At 33.4% G+C, this 22,455-nt stretch overlaps 1 long non-coding RNA gene across 1 annotated transcript in view; it reads right to left on the bottom strand.

Annotated features, from left to right (window-relative positions):
* Positions 1–22,455, bottom strand: part of LOC143175072 (uncharacterized) — a 498,558-nt gene that overhangs the window by 409,117 nt on the left and 66,986 nt on the right. Inside the window, exon 3 of the long non-coding RNA XR_012999692.1 lies at positions 3,646–3,684. This is a non-coding gene — a long non-coding RNA (uncharacterized LOC143175072). The remainder of the gene's footprint in view (positions 1–3,645; positions 3,685–22,455) is intronic.

The raw sequence follows: 22,455 nt of genomic DNA on the forward strand, positions 1-22,455 counted from the left end.
CAACTTATTTTATTTTATAGAATCATTCTCCTCTCGGTTGTAACATCATTTACAATACACCTAATAGATTAACGTAAAACAAATTAATGATTTAATTATCAGTAAGACTAAGATACCAAAAAACTGATCACATTTCACAACAATAATTCGCACGATATTAAATCCTAGCTGATGAAAATCAGTCCCTGAGTCTTTAAGACCTTCGTCGTCTTTAAGACTTTCCTTCCAATCGGAGGAAATAAAAAGAAATGAGAGTAATATGAGAAATAGCCCAGTCATTTCTCTATTTCCTGCCACTGCCCGTCCGCCTAGCGAAGGAAACGAGCAATCGAAGGGACTGCGTGTAACAAGGCAGCTTAAAAGAAAATAACTTCAGAAATTCTGAAAAGTACGCGGAAACTAGAAGAGCGCTCGTTAGGTGCATTTTAACACTATCAGAAATTCCTGGTGCAGCGCGCAACGGTGACTCCTTTCATCGGACCAGGCACCCGGAGCAACGAATTTACACAGCATTTCGTTCCGAGTTTTAATCTCGTTTCGCTCAATTTCGCCGTTACATCGGTCCCGCTTCTTAAGTCGCGTTAATGAATGAACGTGCTTCAAAGCGCGCGCCGGATTGGTATACATTTTACGTTGAACTTGAGCTTCGTCTTCGCTAAATTATCGTACCTATGCTTCATAAATATAGCATTATCGTTTACCTCGGTTAAAATACAGTTTTCATATTTTCACCTGGTTGGCGTTTGATCACAAACTTCTTTAATTTGTATACATAGTGATTGTAGTTATTGGAATTTCTAAATCGAATGAACTTGGTTTTAGTGTCTAATTTATCTTCCGCGGAACAGACTATTTTGAACTTTTAGAAACTCCATTCATAAAACATTGATGAAAGTTCATCTCATGTCATTTGAATAATTGAATTGTTTATTTGGAGATTTCGAATTTATATGTCAAAGCACAGAGTTAACAATTATAACGACATTCGACTACAAAGGGTTAAAATTTGATAGACACAGAAAAGTGTTATGGATTATTCTTCTGATTTAAATATGTATGTATCTATTAATATGGAAATATAAAGTATAGCTCAATAAAACTAATAAAACTGGCGTTAAAAAAATTGGGACTGCTTATATTATGAAAGAAAAACTTGGATTTACTCTGTGAAGCAAGAATATAAACGAATGTACAAACCTAAACATCGCGTTAATAGACGTATTTCGACAGAAAAATATTCTCGTTGCGATCGTTATTTATTTATACAGGTATAAATGTTTATTTCGTTTTAATCGTGCAAAGACATTTCATTTAAATGAAAGTTCACGTACCTACAAACATCGATCGTTTAACGCAAAACGCAACCGCCAGCTCCACCGCATTTGAAACAGTTACCCAAAATTAATTTGGCGGGCAACAGTTAGAATCGGTACGTGTACCACGACGATCGAACTTGGTATTTGCAAATGTATGGAGGAGACAATTCGTGCAATTTTCATTTACGTTTACCTAATACATTTCTTTTCTTGTTTTGCTTTTTTGGTGAAAATGTTTGAATTATGGAAAAGTCATAATTTATAATAAAAAAGGTCTCAAGTAAACAAAGAAATATAAGATCAAATTTTAAACTGAAGTTCTGATTTCGTTTAATCAGGACATTCAAAAATTGTAAATTTACAAATATTGGAATATTTAATAAAATAGCAGTATATAGAAAGGATTTAATATTAATATTCGACATTGACAAATGAAGAAACTCCATAATTTCTATTTTCTTGCTATATTTCGCATTATTTAAGGGAAAGATGACATTTTTTTCATGTGTATACAAATTCAGAAGTATGTGAAAGAATCTGTAGGAAAATACTGCGGTTTCTGCATTTAAAGAGTAACCAAATGTTCTTCACTCAAATGAAGATAATTCAAACGAAAAGAAACTTCCACGGAAATTACAAGAAGGTAAACCTGATAATATAAAATAAAATTCTCTAAATTCACTAATAAATATCTAGTACTTTCAAGATATTAATAATCGAAAGATAATAAAATTTATACCAATCATCTTGATTGATTTGTTAGTTTTAGTGTTAATCATTATAATAATATTACTCGTATATGTGTATTCGCATATTAAACAGCAAATTATTTAAAACAGTACGATCGTGAAAAGCTTTCTCATAATTATTATGAAAATTTATAAAAAAATTAAATATTATATATACATATAAGAAGTGACAAGCGTCCAGATCTATACAGCGCGTAGTTGCGACTCTGACTAGCCATGGCCGGCGAATGATGGCCGTGTGGTGCCAAAGTTCTGTGCACGCGCCCTTGACGGAGATTTGCTTAACCTGTCCGAAAGGAAAACCGTTCTCACGCTTTCTGCAGGGGGTTTCCTCTTGAGAAATGTCTGCAGAATCCAATAGTGCATAGCAAATTCGTGCTAGCCAACCCACTTTTCGTAGAAATGTAACAGAAGTGGGTACAAAGTACGTCCACCTACCCTTTTTTAAACTTTGATCATCATTTAGAAGCAGTTAATGATATGCAATATTCACAATTTTTATAATTACATATTTGGGCAACTCTCCTCTATTTTTTACGGCAAATTTTAACTGTCCATCGTTTTTAGTTTTTACGTAATATTTGTTTCTCTGAAAAATTCGATCGTTTTTACAAAAACCCATGTTTTTCGAAAACTGGACGTGACTCAGCAATTTGGTTTTCGGATTCGTATTTAGGATAAGGAACTCTATAAGAATCACCTAGTGGTTATTGCAAGACACAAAAAAAAGTTTAAATTTGTTCAACAGTGTTATTAAAACATCACAGTTTTAATTAAAACATGTAAAGACTCCCTGAGCTCCGATAACGTTATACGAATGCTGTTAATAAAAAAGACTTTATACAATTAACGAATAGGGGTGTTGTCACGGTTAATCACACTTTTAATTTCAATATAAAGGGTAATGCAACAGTTCTTTTGTATTTGAACTAATTTGCATTTGTTACTAACATACTTCGGAAATCAAATGATTACATCTGTAGTTAGAATTCGCCTCTTCCAATTGAATACCATGTAGTTTCATTATTCATGCATTATTTCGTACTTCGTGTGTTGTGCATGTAATTGCTTCTAAGGTATTTATCACCAGTAAGTACGACAAGTTGATCATATTTTTTATAAGAATTTGAAGACTATTCTCATGTTACTCAACAAAACTTTATTAAATTATGTGTTGCTCATTTTCAATAATTTTCTGCGGTTTTTCGGTATATTTAATTATAATAGTAGCTTGTACAACATGATAGAAATATCAGGTTGATAAGTTTTTGGCCATGTAGTAAAAGTTAGTTTCTCACAATAATAATTACTATTAATATTATATTAGGTACTAAAAAAAGTAATCAGTATTTCACTATATACTTTATGAATGAAATTGGTATTAGCAAGTCATGTTTATGTTTTTGGTATCAAATAAAGTAAAATCATTTTACCAGAACGTTCTCTGTGTTTAAATTTTGATTTAAGAATTCACGCGAACTTTTTTAGGCACCTAATACATAATTATTGAGATTGTGATTATTAATACTAACTCTTCAATGATAAATAGTGTCAACATTAAAATAGCTTTCACTTCATACCTTTAATCAGTCGAAGTAGCTGAGAGTCAGCACCAATTTCTGCAAATAAAACGGAGCAATTAATTATACATTGAAAAATGTACTTTACAATAATGAGAAAAAAAGCATTGTAGTAAAATTAGAAAATAAAGATAGTATTCAGTATCTGACATATATAATAAGTACAAATATAACCCTAGGAAAAGATCGACTAATATTAATATTTACAATTAAATTGAATTAAAAATAAAACAAATGAAACAATTTACTATATAATACGTTTCATAAATTATATTACATTGAAGAAGGAATGTGAATCTACATGAAAAAATAAGTGGAAAACATGGAATACAATTTTCTGATAAAACTTTCCATATCCGAAATAGTCGACTTCGGTGGTGTGCTTAACGCGTACGTTTTGACGTTTACAAGCAGTGGAAATTGGAAGTTATAAGCAGACACATTAAGCTAATTCTTATTTAATAGCACACGCATTCGACGAATGTTCGAAAACGAAGCATTATATGATAAAATGTTCTATATTTTCCACTTATGTATTTTTATACAGAAAAATTTTGCTTCCGCTTGTATCACGATATGTGAATATGACTGAACACTTACTCTATAGAAACAAGGCAATATAGTATAATAATCGTATAATTAATAATTGTTTTTTTAGACTGTTTTAAAATTTAGAACCAATTCCTATATCTTAAGTACTTAAATAGTGCGAATTTGAATAATATGATCAACTTTCAGACTTATTAATCACAATAACAGAGATTTATCTATATGCAGTCAACATTGAATAATTTCAGCACTCCCTGTTACCGGACGGTTGTAACTATGAAGAGATACAATCGAGTCTACCCCAAGGAACGAAAATTTTAGCATGGCGGACGTAGAGAAGGATAATGGGAGTGAAGGAAGAGGAAAGATTGAGAGTCGAAGCGTTCAGCAACATTAAAGGCTCGCGAAGAGCTTGAGATCTTTAACTCAACAACCAGACTTCTTTGTTTTTTATTTTTGATGAATGAAACATTCACCATCATGTATATTACGTTTTTGTGATTAAAACGACACCAAACATGATATAATTACGATCATAATTGCTTGTATAATAAGCAATTGAAGTTTCGGATATAGAAGAGGATTGCGAATAAAAAACAAAGAGTGTGTTGAATTAAAAAGGGAATAACGTCGAAGCCGCGCGCAGGGAACTAGAGAAAATTAGAAGGAAAACAGAAAAAGAACTCGAAGCTACTTAACTGGTAAAAGAAAGCGACAACAGTTTATTTTTTCTCAATATACACTCTCGTAAGTCGGAGACGTCCGCACGCTACAGCTCCTCAGTGCAACTAATCTGCGCTTTTCCGTGTAACATCTTGCCTCGCTTTTTCTATTCTTCGGTACACAATCAGGCAACCAACGTCCGAGAGCCTGGTCCCTGTTTGCAATCAAACATTTGGACGCTCGTAAAAAATAATTTCAGATGCCCGACAACGCAGGTGTACGCAAATGTAACTATTTCGGTCTTTCTTTCACATCTTACTGAAAAGAACCTCTCGCCAATTGCTAACCATAACTTAATACATTGTTGACCTGTGACATGACATAGAATATTGCAAAAGCAAAATATTAACAGTTATCTAAAAGATATGTTCAAGGTTTCATTTCAATTCATTATGTATAAATAAAGTATATTGAAATTTATTTAGATTGTTTCAATTTCATATTTAATCTATTGCTGCAAACGACAGCTATAGCCGTCCATTTTACGGACTGTACTAATGCATTTATTTGTCTATTCTACAATAATACATTGAACAAAAATGACGTAACAATCCAGGCAACATATAAGTTGATTTTGTGTATGATTTTTCATGTTTTGAACAAATCAAAACAAACAATTAAAAAAAAACTGCATTTCTAGGCATGATTTTAAAACAAAAAGTATGCGGTAATAGATGACTTCGGCGTAAAATTACCAGATAACAATATGTTAACGGAGACGTTGAAATCGTAGAGTTCGACAATAGGCGAATCATGTTACACCGTTCAACCCCGACCAGTCAAGTGCTATTGTATGTTAAAAGGAACCTGATGGGAATATGGTGGGGATGACGATGTTGTAAATATCCAATGTTCACTGTACTTAAAACTTTATGAAAATAAAATCGAATTATCTCGATCCTGATTATTTACTAGTGCTCTATATATTTTACGTGTGAAATAATGATTTTTCCATCCGTGTTCAACTACGGCAACGTCAAATCTGCAGAAACAAGTGAGGACTCACATTTAAGATGGTCATCGCCAGCGCGATGGAGCACGAACAGAGATAGTCTGCTGAATTCGAGTTAGTTCGGCACTGCACGAAAATGAATTGAATAATTTAGCGGGTCAGAACGAAGGGATGAAACGGGTAAGCCCGACTCTGTGTTCCCGGAAAGCCTCCGAAAATTTCGAGGATGAGGTATCCCCTTAAGGTTTCACCTCGTTCCATGTCTTTCCGTGGAAGCTTTCCACCACGTTTTCGTCACGCCAGATACATTGAAATGTTCGACGTCGGGAAATAATTTGGGCGTCCGGGTATACGTGACCGAAAGCTTCCTCGTTAAAAATTCTGTCAATGAATCTATTTGGCACTGCGTGCTTTGATTTTCTGAGATTAATGAATATTGCTTCCAGTGAGATGTGTTATATTTTCATTCGACTTTTCAAATATGTCGTGTAGTAGAAGAATTAGTTACGTTGCGTCGTTATATCTAAAGTATCGCTTATCTTAAGATCTTGAAAAACGAAATGTTTTGTTAATTTAATGTTATTTAAACATAATTTTCAGAAAATATATAGTTCAATTGGTTCACGTTATTAGTTACTGATTATTTGTATGTTCAAATTGTTGGAAAATTTAATATTTCAATTCCTCAATTCTGAAATCGTGTATCCATTGTTGGTCTCGGAAACTTTTAAAATTCATTAATTTTCTAATTATGTCATTGATTTAGAGAGACCCTATGTATTTGTTGAGTTGTGTTGTAAATAAGTTTGATTATATTAAATATTTATTACAGTTATGGGAAGCAGTAGAATAACAGCGGAATTAAACTGACTACAAATGACTTCTTGTTACATAATCGCAGTCAATACACATTTCGAATGTGTCACAACTTAAATCTTATAAAATTACATTATACTTGCAATCAAAGTTATTAAAATTACATACCTATTAAGATTATCTTCCTGTTACTTGTCCGTTCAGGAACAGTTTTAAATTTTATCTGAGATTACCTTTGCTCTTTTTATCTAACCTAGGCGGTCTCCATTCTACTAATCTGACGATGAGCAGACCCTATTCTACTTAGTCGGCCACGGACGGTCCCTATTCCACTTATCTACGTTCACATACGGTCTCCATTGCACCTGCTTGACCAGAATGCTTCCTATCCCACTTCTCTAATTGTGAAAGAACCATTATCCTTATGCGAGCAAGAACAAACCTTATTTCTGTTACACCATTTAATTTACTGTAATTTCACAAACTAGTAACAAATTTTCTGAAATTCTTCCGTTTATAAACGAAATATTAATAGAAATAATAGCATTACTGTTTAGAGACATGTTTAACTATTTGCTTTAGAATATTAAACGAAACTCATACTAAATGTATGAAATACAATGTAACAAAGCTTTTGCCCACAAAATGTCCATTTTAAACCTTTTTTAGTCTACTACTGCTCAGAAGTAGTCAATAAAAATGCATTTTCATCTCGCTACCTTGCTGGAACAGAGTCAAAACTCGAAACATGTGATATTCGAGTTAGTGCTATAAATATATTATACAGATATCTTTTGAGAGATGGCGATATTCTGTTGCATTTGTAAGGAGTAGTTTTATCGATTTTAAGGAAGTGACCCTTTAATTTTGTTGATTGTATTAAGTCGGTAAAACTAGTCCAATTTACATCGTATTTGAATTTATTTTATTGCATGTTTATATTTGACGCGTGCGGCATCATTTTGTAGTCCCACATCTCGACGCTCAATGTTTCGATCCTTATTTGTATCTCACTTTGTTGTATCCTGTTTCATTTACAATCTTCGTTCACGGGAATCAATCACTAACAAAGACGACCGAAACCCAGGTGTCAGTGTTCATCGTGAGTGGACATGACCCCTTGCCGCACTTGTCCCTTCAGTTCGAGGGACAAATTACTAAACACCGTTTGAGAACAGTAATTTTACCAGGAATAGTTGTGAAATAAATATTAAAGCAAGGGATTAACTCTTTTGTATCATTAGCGTAGATACGCGCTGAATTTTGTTGGCCAATGTCACAAGAGAATTGAATGTGACGTTAGATTTCCCGTTAACTAGAAAATAAAAATGGAGGGTGTTATCGGAAATGAAAGCAGTATTTCTGATTAGCAGTAGTTCCTTTTACTTGCAATTTTTCTAACACGTTCAATGCCACACGATTTCATAGAGCAAAATAGACAGAATGAAACAAATACAATACTAAATCATTTAATTGAATTGCATTAATATTATTGCACGTTGATCTAGCTGAATGTCACCGCATCAAGGCATTACTTAGAACATAGAAATGTTTTCAAGTAATCATCGTTTTACTGGGTGAACTATAGTAATTGGATTTGGACGGTGTCCCCCATAGAATTCAACGTGTTAAGTAAAATTAAAAAAGAAATTGGTGATAATGACCTTCTTTTTCATACTTCCTTATGCTGCAAATTCGTTAATTCTATCCTAAACTAGGCGTTGGTGCTCTAAGATTCATGAGTAGCAAGGCTCAGTGTTATCTCGTCTATTTTATATACGTATCTCGAGCAGCCGTCAATCCGGGTTCAGACTCTGTTGTCGCCCAGTAACACCGACAAAATCCAAGACATAAAATCCTTCGTCTTCTGCGTCTGGCAGGCTTCGACAATGGTCTCGGACCGTCGAGCGTTTCGCGCCTAGGACGCCGGTTGAATTATGTATTTCGTTATCGTCGCGATAACAATTTGTCAGCGGGAGGTCCAGGAAGTCCACCCCGTGGATCTGCACACACACCGCGCACGCCATGTGCAGGGGTACCCTAGCCGAAATAGTTCAGTTTTCCTCCATTCCCCGCGAATGCGAAAGTTCAGATGGACCTCGAATCGTGGTAATAGTTTCGTCGTTTATAATTATGCACCTTTCCGGGACTAATGCGATGTTAAAACGGCGCTCCGGCTTAACGGCCGTGACAGTAAGGGTACGCGGACTCGAAAATGTTGTTGACAGGATTTAATGAATAATGGCCGCCGCGCGTTGTTAAAAATGGTCTCATGGTTGACTGGTGGAATGGAACTTCTGTATTTTTATAATAATCTGTGCGTATACTGATTTCCTCAACATTTTTTTTAATTCCCCGAGTACCAAACTAAGGCAGACCATGCCCAAATCATTTCTGACCAAAACTGATATTCCACTAATACATTGACTCTTGCTCGAGCTCACCACCAAAGTGACGATCATTCGAGCTAGAAACCCTTACAGACATAACCTGTGTATGGAAGTTGGTTTTAGATTATATTAAGGATTTTTGTTTTGAATGCACGAAAGAAAAAAATTGACTTCTGTATATAAAAAAAATTATATTTATTCTAATGTTATCATACAGACTGTTCATACTTGTGAATGTTATTCGTATTCATTGTTTTACTTTTATTGAAACGCCATAAGCAATATGTTTGTACTAATAAATACAATGAACACGAATATTGTAAAAGGCGGCTTTTTCTCAGTTGTGTAGTTTGAACACGTGACAGTACCATATTTGAAAGGTGGCAAATAACTATGACAAGGACTACTCTTTTTTGGTTGTATTTTATAAAAGCATGGTTATCATACTGATCTGAATTATTTTGTTGAGCGCGTACTCAGTACATTGCTGTCTAAAAGAATAAAATACTAAATAAAATAAGGTAAGTGATCGAGTTCGACAGAAACGAATTAAAAGGTTTGTATACTTTCCATTAAATCTTTTTAAAACGAGAATGAAGGAATTACTTTCTTCAAACTTGAGTATCTCATAGAATTGAAAGAAATTTAATAATGTAATACTATTATTAATCATATATGTGTAAAATTTTGTTCTATAAATAGCATATATAACAAAATTTTAAATCGTACTTCCGTGTTTAAATAATTACCATTTTCGTTATAACATTTAGCAATTTCCTGAAATTGTATTAGTTACAAAAATTACATATACTTGATCATAGATCATAATGCACAGATATTGCACAACAATATATCATTAAAAAATATTAACATACACGAGGAACAGTTTTTCTAATAACTTAAAAACTGCCACTCACGCGGTAATTTGAGGCGCACGATCTTCGAATCTATCGTGTCATACCCAAATTAATCACTCAGAAGTTTACCCCTCGCATACTACTTTCCCGATTTCAAAAGGCGATATATGGAGCGTTTAATGTAAGTTCTGCAACAAAGATTTTAATTACAATGAGTTTAAGATATATTGCATCAGTTTGAAAAAACTTAGTAACGCAACGACATTTACTTCATACTTAGAAATATTAATTACCCGTTATATAGGAGGTAGTAATAACTTTAAAGGAAATAAAAATGCAGTGAATCCTCGCAAATGTAAATTCCGTATATTAATAATTGGCTACCAAACTTCTATTCACGAATTTACCTTGGAAACCTGTTTTCGTTAATTAGACAGAAGTCTAGGGTGGAAAAATTAATCGACCTTAATTACGATTACCAGGAACAAATACACTGATCTTCGTTAGCGTTGGGAGAGGTGGAAAAGAGAGCAAGTGGCGCTGGATAGAAAACACGACAGATTAATTGAAATGCAGTCTCTTTAATTAAAGCAGTTTCCTATTAACTGGAAATGATAGATTGATTAACCGAGAGGAAAATGCAACAGTCATTCATTACGACTGATTAAAGGTATTTATCAAGAACAATAATTGTGCAAACGTCGCAATTACGTAAATGAATCTAATTAAACTGTTACCAATAATACGTAAAGAATTGTTATATAGGTACTATATAAATTACAAAAGAACAGTAATAAGAGTATTTGTTTCACGTAAATTCAACTCATTCTATGTTGTATCATTATTATATATTGTTTTCATTAACAGTAATAAACCGTAATTTAATAAATAAATATAATATTATTTAATTTCTTCACAAGATAAAAATACTATTGTTACATTAACTATATTATATTTAAGTATTTGTTTTAAGTGTACTTTGGTAAATAAAACTTTAGTTACATTAACCATATCTCCGTCAGCTACATTTGATAGAAATGTACAAAATGTAGAATTAAACAAAAAAATAGTTTAATTTTCCAAGCAAAGGAACTTCTTTGAATGTTCATGTATAACAAACTTTAAAACTGTATTCTAAACTAATTTGAAGTAAGTAGGTGCACTTGTAATTACACTTTCATGTTGCATTCAAAGGGGAGCTTTTCTAATGCAGAATAGCCATCGCAACGAACGTTTCATAGGCAGTGAGTGTAGGAAACCTTGTAAGTTGCATGCAGATGTATGTAAAGATATAGAGAAATCAGTAACGCGACATCGGGGAAGAAAGGATTTTAACGACTTTCTCTCAGGAACAAATCAGATTACTCATTATAACTATCCAATTTCTTGCATGCGAAGCATTATTATACCACACGGCGCTGCAGTCGATTGCAATTCTGAAGTACCAAGCCTGGCACGAACGATCTCATTTTTCAATTTTGCCATGCGGTTCTAATTGCACTCTAATTTCCAACCGAGTAACGTAATATTTAAGGTATACAGAAAAATGTAATATTATATTCATGCACGTACGAAATAACCTTTTCCGCACACGATGAAAAGTTAACAAACGTAATTAGAGAATGGTATTCACAATGATTATGAACATTTATTAAATAATAGTTAATTGTTTGTTATATTTGATCAAGAATAAACTTTGAGAAACGAAATGTGAATTGTACAATATTTTTGATGTAGAATAATGCACGATACAAACATAAGTCACATAATATTTTCGTTTAGTTGATCAAATATAATAGGTACATATTTCATACGTCATCTATATTTTATTTTACATTTAAAACAAATTTACTAAGAGATACATTTACTGGCAGAATTATTCATATAGTAGAAAGTATAGTTTATTTTAGTAAACAGAATAAGTAATCGGTTAATTAATATTTTTTGCATATTCATTTCCTTATATAATACTCAGTAATTGCTGCAGTAGAGATTTGTACAAAATTTAATATTCTTTCACTAAATCAATACATTTATTATAAAACTTAATTTTCTACATTTTATATTACATTTAGTAGGTCAAAAACAATAATTAAAAGTAGGTTAGTAGTTTAGTACTATTTTTAGGTAGTAAGTTGGTAACATTTTAATATTCGTATTTTTAGTAATTCAGTAGTATTATTTCATGAATGAGAATAAAAGTCGATATACTCTCTAACGAAAATATCTTTAAATAAAAAACAAATACATTTTGAATATTTGTTATACTGTCTTATTCTTTGAGTTTACATACTAAAGTAAAAGTAAAACTCATGGGAGATGCAGAATATATTGTCTACATAAATTGAGTTTTATTTCTTTCTAATAAATAATATTTCCGCGATAAAGAATATCTTTTTATATTCAATGTATAAAAACACCCACGATAAAATAAAGTAGCAATATGAATCAAGCTTTTATTTGCGTTTGACCATAAAAGTTTTCATTGCTAATAAGAAATAAATTTCCGTTCAATTCTCATGTCTGTAAATTATTTGTTGAAAATACAAATAACAATTCGTTATCAAGTACAATTTTATTACTACTATTACAAATAATAACGTTTTTTCGATACGGAAAAGTATTTAGATTTATCGGCTCTACTTTGCCCGACAACTATATTTTGCGAATTTTATTTTTTAATTATCTTCTCACTCGCTACAAGTTCTTCCTTCCCTTGAGCACGATAAAGCTTTCGTTTAAAAATTATGGAGTCTCAAATGAAGAAACACGAGTATCTATGACAACGCTCCAGCGCACACAGAAAATTTAACAAACATAATTCTGTAGAATCTTACAGGAGAAATTCACTAGAAATTCACTGGAATCTGTACTATCCTTGAAATCATCTTTTTAACTTCATGATTGAAATTTGTTATCGAATATTTTTAAATAAACGTAAATATTCTTCAAACATTGTTCGCCTTGAATGACAAAACTACGTGATATAACTGCCTCAAACTTTGTGTATAGATATTCAAAGACAATAAAATTCCAAGAATTAAGGTTTCAGTTTTTTCATGAGATATGATTGCGTTACACTGGCGTAACAAATACTAAGACTACCTGCTTAAACCCTTGCACTCTAAACATTTTTCAATAGATATATTTAACATTTCGCGATGGGATGTAGGTAATATTTTCTGAAAGTAACTTAATTCTTTTTCATACGATTTAACTAGGAAAATTTTGGGCCATAATTACAGCGACCGATAACTCACTCTTGTTGTGACCTTGAGTCTTACTCGTGACATTTGTTTGGCACGAAAATGTAATAACGAATCTCGTCAAAGCAGTGCAAGGTGTTAACGAGAGATCCCACACAATTTTATTTCAATATTTCACGCATCGATGCATTATACAAAGCTTAATACTGAAACTATCGAGCAGTTAAATTAACTTTTTGAAATTCCTCTACAGAAACTTCTAGAATACATCTATTGAGACTTTAATTGATTTATAATTCAATTCGCGTATTGCTAAATTACTTTCTTGAATAATTTCCCAGAAAAACGTCTGTTATCTTTTTAATAATTGCAGAAAGAAAAAATGAGAAATGGGTCATTGTGACCCGTCTGGTAGTTCTAATATTAACATTAAATACCAAACTTTATTATTCTGAATTAAACTTGCTCCTCTCCAGCGAATATTCCGACTGAGCTTTCTTTCTATACATTCTTTCTGATATTCCAGGAAAAAATTTATTCCCTCAAATATCCACTCTTCAATCCCTGTTTTCCAGAAGACATCGACAAAATTCACCCCCAGTTGCCACAGTTCTTTGACCCTACACTCTTTCATCCACAAAAGTCACCTGCCCTACATACCTAATAATATTCACTCCACGTTTACCAAAAGACATCGACAACATTCACCACTAGTTGTCACAGTTCTTTGACCCTAGATTCTTTCATCCCTAAAAGTCAGCTACTCCGCACATCTAATAATATTCTATCGTTCACAGGGAGCTGGTCAGTCACGCCATTCCTTTGCGATCGGTGGATTTTATTTTCCTCTGCCGCCAAAGACCAAACGCAACGAGCCAATAACAGTGGGGTTGCGCGCGGCAACAAAGAACGTGAAACGACGACGCTCGGAAAAGAGGGAAAAGGGGTGAAAGCCGAGGTTAACACGCAAAGCGGTCGAGGGCGGGCGCGGCGGTGACTCAAAAATTGCCGGCGTAGTCGGTGCCGGGCGATAAAACTTCAGACTCCGGGCGAATGCAGCCGGAACTTCGCGCCATTAGATCCCTCCGGTAGTTTGAACAACAGATACGAAGGGTCTGCATACACCGGCAGCCTCTCGGCCCTCGCTTCATCTTCTTTCGCGACACGTAGCGCCTCGCTACCGATACAGTCCTCGGCGACGCTTCGTTTTCTCGCTTTTATTTATCCGTCACCGTGCCCCGCCACTCCCACCAAATTTTTCTATCTTCAGCCTCGCCTTCATACTCGTACCTTTCTTCCCTTTTCTTCTCGTTTCTTCATTTTTTATTTCTCCACGGAATCGGTTTGTTGTCGCACCCTAACGATTCTCATCAACATTCCATTCAGATTTGAAATTGAACGGTTCGTTCGGAGCGTTTTCCGTTTCCCGTCGCTTATCAGTTTGTATCGGTGACCTTTTATGAATGTACTCTCGATTCTTGCTTTTGGGTTTCTGTTAAAACTTTCGAGACACTGATGCGGATCTACGTTGTTTTAGTTTGTTGATGAGAACTAGTGATATAGTTTTGTGTTCGTGTTTTTTAAGTACAAAGGGTTACATGTGTTTTATGATTTTATTTAAATTTATTATTAGGTGCCATGTAGAACAGTCGTTAAATTTTACTTACACGTGGAAATATTTGACTGCATTTTTAAGAATCACATTCAAAGAACATTGAAAGTTTTTCTAATACTATTATCGTATATGAGAAGTGTCGATATCTTTCAATTTTCTTTAGTAGCATCTACATTTTTTAATTCTATTTTTACCTCTGTTTTAGTGGTAGATGTCAGTGGCATTTAATAATACACTATTGAAGTCAAATATTAAAGCTACGATAAGAATGCATTCTTAATTAAAAATATTTTCCGAGATTGGCAATAAGAAGTTCTCATATTTTTTATCGCTATTAATCATTTTAGAATAATTAGAATAGTTGTTAGCAAGTAATAAAATTCCAACAAGTTCCTTTTTGAATAATAAATCTGAACATTTCTTGAGAAACATGACAACACAGCCTCAAGATACATGGTTGACAATCATGACAAGCAATAAGTACATAAATATATGTTGACATTTAACATTTTATTGAAACAAAATTGTGAGAATTTTGTTTGATATTCAGAAGCGGTAACCATTTTGTTTGATATTCAAAGGCGGTAACCATAAAGTTTCTGAATAATTCATTCACCTAACACATCTTAATACTCCTCACTTACAACTAACTTCAAAGGTTCTGACTAATTTATACACAAAACCATCAAATTTTTACGGAATAGATTACATTTTAGAGATGTTCATAGACGCATATTATAATAGTTTACTATTAGTTAAGTAAGGAGGGAAGGCATTGAGCTAAGAATTAATTGCAAGTTGTTTTTGAAATAAAATTTTGAAAATTCGTATACTTTCAGTACAGTTCACGTTAAAATTAATTACACGGCTTTACACATAATCCGAGGGTCAGATGTAAGTAAAAAATAATTATGCAAACTTTGATTTTAACGGGAAATATACTCCACGTACACGAATTTTCAGAATTGTATCTGAAAACCAACTTGTACTCACCCTTAAATAACAGTATATTTTCTGTTGCGATCATAAAAAGTTTCTTCTATAAAATATACGGCAAAAAATTTAATGTTACATTATTCACGAAGGAAACTCATTAACATGATTTGATCAATATGTTCTCTTGTTATTAATGCGATTATTATTTTTTTCGCTTACACATGTAGACAAGAGAAATTTGCGGTATCAGTAACTATTCACCGCGACTCGACTAGTTTAAACCGTTATTTCTCAAAATATCAATTAGTTACTTAAAGTTAATCTCTAGCCGGATTATCGAAGCCGCTCCAGCCACAAGAATTGCGAACTAAAATCGGCTTTATGGGCTGCGGAAACTGTTTAAAAGCTCGTATAGTTTTCCAATAGCTCATCAAGTTCTCAATGCTTCAGAACAAAATTGATTCACACTCATCAATTCAGTAAAATTATGTCCCACGTGAAACGGAGATAAATGAAATTCGAAATTTGAATATACCAATCAAAAATTTAACTTTCAAATAATTCTAATTGAAGAATATATAATAATTCTCATCTTAAAACTACCACAAATCAAAATTACTATACTTTACATTACTAAAATTATGAAGGTGTTTTTATTGGAAATTATTTAACAAATTAATATTTGCATTTGTTATGAATGAAACAGTGAATAACGCAGACATTTCAAAAAATGAACTCGCGTAATGTTAATCAGAATTTCTGTAAATACATTCATATGAAGCAATTTAAATATACTAAGCTCAAATTTTAGATTAGAAATTTTCAATTCATAATTTTAATTTTATTTAATTTTTTCTTTAATTTTAATTAATTTTAATGAAATTAAAATGTTACGCGACGCAGGAAATAGGATACTATTTATTTTTGGGGAAAAAACTACAAGAACATTAAAAAGATATTAATAAATGAGCGTTCGTTAAACACTTATTCTCGGAGTACAGTTTTTAGAAAACAAATGGAACTATAGGAATCAGCTTTCTAGTACAGTCACGGATAAACCTGAGGGAACTAGTTGCTTCTAGCAAGTTTGGTGTTCGAAATAAAACTGTTGTTTTTTCACTGAAGCACTTTACGAAGCTTAAAAGTAGGTGTGCTAATTCTATTTTACACCATTTTAAGAGAAAAGGAAGAAGAACCCAGAATTTTTCGGATCCAAGCCAGCTAGTTTAACTCCTAAGCTTCCCGAATTAATGCAGACTTTTCTTCTAATTTATCCTATATAAACGTAAATAGATACATGGCTGCAGTTTTCCTTCATTGCTCATATTATTACAAAGTTAGTTAACGATAGAAAATTATTTTAAGCAGTAAGTAATAAATAGATAATGTATTTTATTTCAAATTGCGCCATTGACTTTGAGAGTAAAATACTTTATTTTTCTACAAAGGACTATAAAAATATTTTACAATGTATTACAATTTATTACATAAAAGTAACACTATTTAAAAGTAAATTTTACATTGTCAAACATCACAGTGTTGTACATCATAATACCGTTTCTTCTTTAAATTTGTCTGATACTGGCAAGACACATTGTAAACACATAACTTTTTTATATTGATGTAAATATAAAGTAACCGGACTCGAGAATTGTTCGACTGTCGGCATCTTTATGTTCGTGCGCTGCAGTCAGATTCCAGGCATGTGATATCGCGCTGTAAGTTTCAGGGTACAGAGGTAGTATCTCTAGATGTCCGGCACTTCGGTTTACGACCTCTATGAACTCGCTATCTCCATGGTCCTTTTTAACACTTTCTCTGTCATCACCGGTGATGCACGCTAAATTTCTACTTGAGTAGCACGTCCATCAACCACGGTCTCCAAAGGTAGTTTATAATTTATGCATATTATTTCCCGACGGCATCGAGATGATTACTTTAAAGCTATTATGGTAGCAATGAAAATGTTAATCCTTTAACTGAGCTAGTAAGATCTTGCACTTGATCTCTAGAACGGCAGAATTTAATTTTTACATAATTTTTCCTTTTTTTCTTAATTAAATAATAAATGCAGCAATTTGTATATTTTTTGATTACGTATTAAGTATTACTCTAAATATATATTTATATGCACAAAAATCTGTTGAAACATATACAACAGTTTGTACAATTGAGAGAAACAAGCAATAATACATTAGAGATATGAATTAATAGAGAAGATTCATATTTCTTTATTAACCCTTAAAAGCTGTCACCAAACATAAAACAGGTTAACGCTGCTATCTTTATATTTATAGCAAAGTACATAAAAACACTGATCCCTTTTATGACAAAGACGATTAACCCCTTGAACTACAATCTCGTGTCAGACTTGTGACAAAATCTTCAAACTGAATTTGAGAAATCTAAGTGTTATTTATACTTTTTAAATAAAATTAAATATCATTTTTCTATTATTAATCAGCAATCACTGATGTAAACGTAGACATATAATAAGCATAAATATTGTCTTTTCCTAATAAATTATTAACGATAAAGTAGTTATATCAATCATAGCTAAGAAATAAATTATAGAGTAAGAAGCCAACGAAGATCTAAATAAATTGAAAAGAGAAATACTATTAGCAATCGTTAAATTTAAAAATAAAGTTAAAACAAAATTGACGTAAACTAAAACTCCACTTATAACAATCTCTAATGACACCTAAAAACGTGTTAAAATACAGTCCATATGACTACATAGACTGCAGATCTTTACGTAAATTAAATAATTTTGAAAAATATAATTATAAAAGTAGAACTGTCATGAAAAATGGTTTTTCTCAACAAATTTTATAGCAAGCTGCACTTTGAATATTTTCTATACCGTGTAACTTTACACTTCCACATTCCCCAAAAACGCGTGAAAATCCGCAGTCCACATACAATCTGCTTTTCGTCATTCCACAAAACCTATTTACCTCCATCAACAATGACATCCGTAATCTCTCGTTTCCCTTCCACGAGATAGTCACAACAGCGTTCACACCGGGATTTCATAGCGTGCATCCTGTTGGTGGCATTGTCACCGCTCCTATCCTCCCGATTTATTTCTTTTTCCTCCCTTATTCGGTATCGTTCCTGGCTCCCTTTCATCATCCGGTTTGGCCATCGCTTTCCACAATCAGGATGGGTCACGTCTCTATTTTGTATTCCATCAAGCTCGCGTCCATTCCGGTGCTAAACAATGGAGAGCACCCTGTTTCCCTTTCTCGAGGAGTCTCCATGGCCCGTGCTTGCGACAACCTCAACGAGAGTTTCGCCGCGGCGCAGGGCAAACACCCAAAAACTTCGCTTCACCTAACCTGCTGTCTCTCACCTTCTCTGTCTCTGTCTGCCCTTCTTCCTTTCACTCTTCCTCTCTCTGTTTGACTTTTCTCTTTCTCTCTCTTTCACTTTTTCCTCTTTCTCCCTAGTTTTTCCTGAGCTTCTCTCGCTTTCATTCTCTACTCTCTCTCCACTTTATCAGTTTCCCCCTTTCCTTCTCTATTTCTCACCACTTTTCCTCTTCTTCTCCCTCTCGCTTATTCTCTGTTCCTCTCTGTTTCCTTCCCGATCTCTCTATACTTCCCTTTTTCTCTTTTCCTCCATGACTCACTACTTCGTTCTCTTTCCGTCTCTCATTCGTTCTCTCCTTCTCTCGGTAAGTCTCTTTCTTTCTGACTCTCCTTAAACTGCTTCTCTTTTCTCATCTCAGCTTTTTTCTTCTTCTCATGTTCTCTCTCTCTCTCTCTTCTCCTGGTCCTCCATTCTCTCTATTTCTCCCGCGCCTCCCACAGCCGATTCTTTCTCACGACAGCTCCGTTCCTTCTCCGTTGCCCGCGTCTCCAATTTCTGCTTTCACGGTTGTAACGCGGGGGGAACGAGTGTTTCGAGCTCGTAACAGAGAGGAGGTGGTGGTGGGTCTTTTATCCAAAGGCTCATCTCGATTTCAAATGCAAATGTGCCCGGTACGGAGGAGATAGGGAAGAAAGGGTGGAAGGAAGGTGCATCGCGCGCGCGGCAACTCGCCGCAGTCTGTTTAGTAACTTCTCGCCCGATCCACGCTTCAGCTCCCCTTTCATGCAGGGGAAAAATGTTTCCTCCTGTTGTCGACGCGATTCAACGCGCCTCGCCCTGTCGTTTCGCATCATATCCTGCGTTTGACGCCCCGCGCTTCGTAACCTTCCTCCCTTTCTCCGTCGCCTCTTCCGCGGAGAATCGAATTTCTCGCGTTCACAGCGTGGAATTATTATGTTTGCGAATCAGCGTCCCGTGATTGCTTTTCGCGACGAAGACTTCGTTTTTAATGGCATTTATATTTCCTTATTTACTAAATTCTAGATTTATATATGTGCTATAGCAATATATTGTAAGAGAATAAGCAATGTTAATAAAATGAAACAATTTTTTCATGTCCTTGGCAACAGATATGTAACTTTTATTTTAATTGATTAGAAATATTGAATTCCGTGACATTCATTTCGTTAAATCTACAGACATTTTTTTATAATCGCAGTATTTCTTTAGAAAAAATTAAGCCTGAAAATTAGTTAACTATACATGCACTTGATTAAGTCGCCTGCACAGTGGTACAACAACAGGAATTCACTGTGCGTGAAGAAATTAAGTTACAAATGTGGAATAAAACGTTCTTGTAAAGTTTGAAATTTCGTTATCAAAAAAACCAAGTTACAAAATTTATCGAGTACGTCTATCGAACTAATTGCAGAGGAAATGTGCTCAAATACATTTTCATCGATAAAAAGATTAGAAGAGAAATTTTACTTTTCATCTTTTAGTTAGAAATTGGCCAAGTGCACGTAGTACGCTCGACAAATATTCAGGCTTGAATTTCTCGAAATCGAGGTACCGAGTGAAAAAATTTTATTCTCCGTTCGTTCCGACCCAGAGCCTTCATCCATTTTATTGCCGTCAAAATTGCTGCGCTCTATTCAAAAATATTTCTTCGCCTGACGCATCTGTGTCCTTTCAAATCCTACGTCCTACGATATTTTCCGACATCTGTTAATGTTCGGCGATAGATAACGGTGTTCAGGGATATTGGCTTCCAGTCAGTAGACTCGAGGTCCGTAAGTACCAATTTTTTACCGTTGAATAGCGAAATGATACCGTCATAAATCTTTACTGTTGGGAACCACTTATAAATTTAACGAGGTGAAGCAATATTTTATATTTTTAATTAATATTGTTAACCTTTAACCCCTTGCCTTACAATAACGAGTTAGACTTGTGGTGAAGATTTTAAACAGAATCGAACAAGCATGAATGTTACTCGATTCTGTTGAATTCAAATTAGACATTATTTCTATGTCATCGATTATTATACTTTGGAGTGAAGATTAATATAAAATATGCTTAACGTTTTATCTTTTTCTTAATAAATCATTAATAACAAAGTAGTCGTACTGATCATAGTTGAGGCATAAATCATAGGGCATGGGGTTAACCATCGACGTTTGTCCCAGAAACGAAAAAAAATGTTTAGCAATGAAATTAATAATACGTTCTCTACCATCATTTATTTCTATGGCAACCTCCACGGTTACAATATTTTATAAAATAAAATATATCATCTTTACAAAATACAGATAATATTTCAGAAAAGGAATCTCGTCGATTTCCTGTACATTGTACCATGCGTTGCAACATTGGATACAAATACACCTAAACGTAATTTACTGTTCTTTATAGAAAATATGAAATATTGATCGTTACAAATACGCAACGCTGGTAGTGGACGTATTAATGAATAAGTTTGATAAAAATAAATATCCTTGGCTTGATTTTCTCCCGTAATTGATAAAATACATTAAGAAAACCACTAAATAAAGACTTTTTCATTTTATAAAAAAATGTACCTCTTGCATCTTGAAGTGCATATTAGTTCGCGAATCAACAATGGTTGTAATATAAGTTCTTTTTCGCCTCAATAGTTATTCGTTAATTAAGTTTCCCATGTGCAGTTTATCTTGAAGGAAACTTTTTACCATGGAAAGTTGGTGAATTACCTCTTCTTAAAATGAAACCTTTATCGGTCGTTCAAAAGTCATTCGCAAGGCTTCAAACAGTGATGAACTATATTGAATCGTTCGAAGGAAGAATCTATACCTACGTCTAATAAAACTAAAAGTGAACTGAGCAAGTAAGTATTGAAGAGTTTAATCCATTTCCAATAGTTTCAAATATACCTACTCAATATTTAATGTGTACCTTTAAAATTGAATTCCTCGATGAAATAATTAGTAGTAATCTACAAAATAAATATTCCATAGTTCTGTAACGCTACAATTTCTGTAATATTATATCATAATCTATCTATAATAACCTTAAACTTATAAAACCAAGAAGAGAAAAAGAAAAAATATTTGAATGATATAAAGTTGATAATTAACTTTCCTTAGCTCTTAATTAATAATATGAAATAGGAAAGAATGTCAATTCTATTTCACATTACATAAATATCCAGTTACCTCTATTCCGAACATTTAATTTCTTCATTCCACAAGAGTCATTAAAAAAGAATACTTCAGTTAATTTTACAATCGATAAAGACATATACTGGCCCAGAGATATATTTGAAATCAATGTATTTGTAATGTTAACGTTGCACTCACCGCATAGTGAATATTTTGTTTCATATATATTACTTGTTGCCAAGAAAATTCTGTCGTTTTTAGGTTACTTCACTTGACACGCTTATTCTCTCGCTGTACGTTGTGTGATA

Source organism: Nomia melanderi, chromosome 11 (assembly GCF_051020985.1).
Source record: "Nomia melanderi isolate GNS246 chromosome 11, iyNomMela1, whole genome shotgun sequence".
Classification (NCBI taxonomy): Eukaryota; Metazoa; Arthropoda; class Insecta; order Hymenoptera; family Halictidae; genus Nomia; species Nomia melanderi.